Source organism: Bubalus bubalis, chromosome 21 (assembly GCF_019923935.1).
Source record: "Bubalus bubalis isolate 160015118507 breed Murrah chromosome 21, NDDB_SH_1, whole genome shotgun sequence".
Classification (NCBI taxonomy): domain Eukaryota; kingdom Metazoa; phylum Chordata; class Mammalia; order Artiodactyla; family Bovidae; genus Bubalus; species Bubalus bubalis.
In genome coordinates, this window is record NC_059177.1 from 31922723 (window position 1) to 31928722 (window position 6000).

The window sequence follows — 6000 nt, forward strand, 5'->3', positions numbered from 1 at the left end:
GCTCACAGAGGCCATCCCCCCCAGGGGGAACTTTAAAATTAAATGTTCAGGATGTAGAAGATTTTCAAACGCCCTTTGCCCGTACAAACTAAAAGCTTCAGTGTCGCTGTCCAGGAAAATTATTCAGCTCGTAATCAGGTGGCATTGTGGAAGACCTGTGGGCTCTGACTGTGAGCTGACCATTCATTTTCCTTTGACTTGTAATTTCCCTTGCTCCGGTGATTTGCACATTGCGCTGCACAGTGTATTAAGCACGTTGGCTGCCTTCAAGACCATCTAAATAATTAAAGCGTTATTGAAGAGAGCACGGTACAGATTAGTGTATTAAATACTAATCTGCTTGTTCATTACTGCCTCCTACAAGCACAAAACTGGGAGGCACGAGGCCCCAACTAGTATTAAATCCTCTGTTCCTCACAGAATACTTGTATGGACAAAAGGGATTGCCTAGTTGGTCATTTTGAAAGGTTACTGGAAGATATAGCTGGTCTGTCCATCTTTTTTTATTTTTTTTAACAGAACCATTGGTAGCAAAAAAAATCTTCCTTCACACTAAAGACCAGCTTCAGGCAGGAAGAAATTAAATGCTCCAGGTAATAAAATACATGCACGAGGAAAATGACTTCCACTAGAGTTATACCAGGAGGAGACATAGACCAATGCTCATTTTAAAGAAATTCAGATCTAACATTTTTTTTATGAGTCTGTACACAAGAGTTTGGTCAGCAGGGAGAAAAGGAAAGTATGATGTGTTATAATCACAATTTAAACTCTGCTTTACAAAATAAAGTGGCTTGTTAAAGAGGTAGTTCTATAAAGACACCCAGAATACAATAAAAGGACAAACAAGAGACAGAGCAATAGCCATGATATAATCTCATTTGTGTAAAATCAAATTATTAAAAACTTTATATAGACTATCCATATGTTTATAAGTGTATCAAGTAATTTCTGTAAGGTAACATAACCAGCTATTTTGGTGTCTCCTCTGGGAGAAGCAATTGATGCTAGGGAAGGAGAGAATAAGATTTTATTCATTATATTGCACCAAAAATTTCAAAATAAATGAGAGAAGAATACATTTTTAAAATAGGCTGAAGAATAAGATGAATATCAGATTATATTATAATAAAAAATTAGCTGAAGATTTTTATACTTCCAAATACCCTTGTGATAGTTAAACTAGAGCCCTAAAACATTTTATACCAAAGTAACTGTAGGGAAAATTGGTTTAGATTTCATAATTTTCAAAGAATCTTAAAAAGATGAAGCTCTTAGGTAGCAAGAATTTTAACCTGCAGATTTGAAGAAAAGCTTATTTTTTCAGAAATCTATGTTCCCCACCTCTTTCAGAAATACTCCTCTTACTTCAAATGCAGTACAGTTATTTAAGAAGAAGTACACATGGGGTTTGGAGTCAAAGAGAACTACATTCATATACTACCTCCCTTACCTATTAACTATGTGACTCAGAGAAACAGTGTTACTAAGTATCTGTTTTCTCACCTTTAAAATGGGGGGTGGAGTGGGGAATAACAAAACCGGATCATTATAAAACTGAATATAATGCTTATAAGGGGCTTAATCTATTGGCTGGTTCAGTTCAGTTCAGTCTCTCAGTCGTGTCCAACTCTTTGAGACTCCATGGACTACAGCACCCCAGGCCTCCTGTCCATCACCAGCTCCCAGAGTTTACTCAAACTCATGTCCATTGAGTCAGTGATGCCATCCAACCATCTCATCCTCTGTCGTTCCCTTCTCCTCCTGCCTTCAATCTTTCCCAGCATCAGGGTCTTTTCCAATTAGTCAGTTCTTCTCATCAGGTAGCCAAAGTATTGGAGCTTCAACTTCAGCATCAGTCCTTCCAATGAATATTCAGGACTGATTTCCTTTAGGTTGGACTGGTTGGATCTCCTTAGAGTCTTCTCCAACACCACAGTTCAAAAGCATCAATTCTTTGGCACTCAGCTTTCTTTATAGTCCAACTCACATATCCATACATGACTACTGTAAAAACCATAGTTTTGACTAGACGGACCTTTGTTGGCAAAGTAATGCCTCTGTTTTTTAATACACTGTTAGGTTGGTCATAGCTTTTCTTCCAAGGAGTAAGTGTCTTTTAATTTCATGGCTGAAGTCACCATCTGCAGTGATTTTGGAGCCCCAAAACATAAAGTCTGTCACTGTTTCCACTGTTTCCCCATCTATTTGCCATGAAGTGATGGGACCAGGTGCCATCATCTTAGTTTTCTGAATCTTTTACGCCAACTTTTTCACTCTCCTCTTTCACTTTCATCAAGAGGCTCTATAGTTCTTTTTTGCTTTCTGCCATAAGGGTGGTCATCTGCATCAGATCAGATCAGATCAGATCAGTCCCTTAGTCGTGTCCAACTCTTTGTGACCCCATGAATCGCAGCATGCCAGGCCTCCCTGTCCATCACCAACTCCCAGAGTTCACTGAGACTCACATCCATCGAGTCAGTGATGCCATCCGGCCATCTCATCCTCTGTCGTTCCCTTCTCCTCCTGCCCCCAAGCCCTCCCAGCATCAGAGTCTTTTCCAATGAGTCAACTCTTCGCATGAGGTGGCCAAAGTACTGGAGTTTCAGCTTTAGCATCATTCCTTCCAAAGAAATCCCAGGGCTGATCTCCTTCAGAATGGACTGGTTGGATCTCCTTGCAGTCCAAGGGACTTTCAAGAGTCTTCTCCAACACCACAGTTCAAAAGCATCAATTCTTCGGTGCTCAGCTTTCTTCACAGTCCAACTCTCACATCCATACATGACCAGAGGGAAAACCATAGCCTTGACTAGATGAACCTTTGTTGGCAGAGTAATGTCTCTGCTTTTGAATATGCTATCTAGGTTGGTCATAACTTTCCTTCCAAGGAGTAAGCATCTTTTAATTTCATGGCTGCAGTCACCATCTGCAGTGATTTTGGAGCCCAAAAAATAAAGTCTGACACTGTTTCCACTGTTTCCCCCTCTATTTTCCGTGAAGTGATGGGACCAGATGCCATGATCTTTGTTTTCTGAATGTTGAGTTTTAAGCCAACTTTTTCACTCTCCACTTTCTCTTTCATCAAGAGGTGTTTTAGTTCCTCTTCACTTTCTGCCATAAGGGTGGTGTCATCTGCATACCTGAGGTTATTGATATTTCTCCTGGCAATCTTGACTCCAGCTTGTGCTTCATCCAGCCCAGCATTTCTCATGATGTACTCTGCATATAAGTTAAATAAGCAGGGTGACAATATACAGCCTTGACATACTCCTTTCTCAATTTGGAACCAGTCTGTTGTTCCATGTCCAGTTCTAACTGTTGCTTCCTGACCTACATACAAATTTCTCAAGAGGCAGGTCAGGTGGTCTGATATTCCCATTCTTTCAGAATTTTCCCGTTTGTTGTGGTCCACACAGTCAAAGGCTTTGGCATAGTCAATAAAGCAAAAGTAGATATTTTTCTGAATGCTCTTGCTTTCTCAATGATCCAGTGGATGTTGGCAATTTGATCTCTGGTTCCCCTGCCTTTTCAAAATCCAGCTTGAACATCTGGAAGTTCATGGTTCACGTACTGTTGAAGACTGGCTTGGAGAGTTTTGAGCATTACTTTACTAGTGTGTGAGATAAGTGCAATTGTGCGGTAGTTTGAGCATTCTTTGGCATTGCCTTTCTTTGGGATTTGAATGAAAACTGACCTTTTCCAGTCCTGTGGCCACTGCTGAGTTGTCCAAATTTGCTGGTATACTGACTGCAGCACTTTCACAGCATCATCTTTCAGGATTTGAAATAGCTCAACTGGAATTCCATCACCTCCACTAGCTTTGTTTGTAGTGATGCTGGTTTAAAACAAGAAACATTCAGTAAGTGTTAGCTATTGTAGGTTTTGTATAATTTATTAGCTTTCAACATAGCCCATATACCTTCTCTGGAAGGTTTATATATCTCAGCCCTATTGAACTCTAGAGTGGCAAAATGACTTGCTTCAGCCTATAAATAACAAATAGAAGGTTCACTTCCAAGAAGATGCATTAAGAGTCAGTTCACGACTTATAATACATCGTTCTCTTTTGTCTCTCTCATGACATCAGCAATGTTTCAAATAAGGGCTGCACAAAAAGCCTGAATCTTGGAGTGAAGACAAAGATGGAACACTCAGCCCATCAACAATAGCCGTGATTCTAGCATGAATGAGAAATCAACCTCAATGATGTAAGTCACTGAGATTTTGAATTGCTTGTTAGTGCAGCTCAACCTAGCCTACCTGACTGATAGATGTATCTTCCCTCTTGGCTGGAAATTCCTGGGCAGATTTTTTGTTTACCAGTTAGACTTCTCATTTGTAAATATTTGAACTCTGTCTATTTAGTTTAAGCAGAGATAGAATTTGGTGAGGGATGTTAGGTGGTTCGCTGCATCTCTGAATGGCCTAGTAGTAAAGTTGGATCTACTCAGCCAGGAACAATGACCAGACTGTTTAGCATTTCAGCTTCAGTGGAGACATCACAGCTGATGCCCCTAGACAGAGGCTTTGTAATTTGCACTGCCTAAGTCTGACCCTGATCTGAATCCTTTGACTGTACCTTCTTTTGATAGCATCTACCAGGTGTCCACATCTGACTGGCAGAGCCCACATCACACACCTGCATTTAGATACAGGTGAGACTGGGAAAAAAATGTATGTCTGGAGAGTTGTAAACTCATAAAGTAGAATGTTCCTCAAACACAAGGAAAGTGTTCAAACATGAGGGGTGGCAAAAAGTAATTGACAAATGTCTACAACATGGTTCTGTTAAGAAAAGTATAGCTTTATTTCTAGGTATTTTATTCTTTTTGATTTGATGGTAAATGAGATTGTTTCCTTGATTTCTCATTCTGATTATTCGTTGTTAGTGTACAGGAATGCAAGAGATTTCTGTGTATTAATTTTGTATCCTGCAACTTTACCAAATTCACTGATAAGCTCTAATAGTTTTCTGATAGCATCTTTAGAATTTTCTATGTATAATAACATGGTATCTGCAAACAGTGACAGCTTTACTTCTTTTCCAGTGTGGATTCCTTATATTTCTTTTTCTTCTCTGATTATCATGGCTAGGATTTCCAAAACTATATTGAATAATAGTGGTGAGAGTGGACATCCTTATCTTTTCCATGATCTTAGAGGAAATGCTTTCAGTTTTTCACCACTGAGAATGATATTTGTTGAGGGTTATCATATATGGCCTTTATTATATTGACATAGGTTCCCTCTCGACCACTTTCTGAAGAGTTTTTTTTTTTTATCATAAATGGATATTGAATTTTGTCAAAAGCTTTCCCTTTGTCTATTGAGATGATCATATGGTTTTTGTCCTTCAATTTGTTAATGTAGGATATCACACTGATTTTCGGACATTGAAAAATCCTTGCATTCCTGGGATAAATCCCACTTGATCATGGTATGTGATCCTTTTAATGTGTTATTGGATTTGTTTGCTAGTATTTTGTTGTGGATTTTTGTGTCTTTGTTCGTCAGTTATATTAGCCTGTAACTGTCTTTTTTTCCGATATCTTTGTCTGGTTTTGATATCAGGGTGATGGTGGCCTTGTAGAAAGAGTTTGGGATTATTCCTTCCTCTATAATTTTTTGGAAGAGTTTCAGAAGGGTAGAGGGAAAGTACAGTGTGCTATGATAATAAATTGTGTGCTCCAGGACCATAGCCACTGGCCACATGTGGCTATTTAAATTTAGTTTAAATTAAGTGTAATTAAACTAAGTTCCCCCATCTTACTGACACATTTCTAGCAGTCCATTGCCGTGTGTGGCCAGCAGCTAATATACTGGACGTTGCAGTTATGGAACACTTCCTTCATTGTAGAAAGTGCTCTCCAACAGTGCTGCTACAGGGAAATGGGCCTGATGTTGTTCTGAATTATATGGCACCAGAAAGAGATGGCTGCGTGGTGCAGGATAGACAGTCCTGTGGAGTGTCCACAGGCTCTGGTTTCCAGTGATGTCACC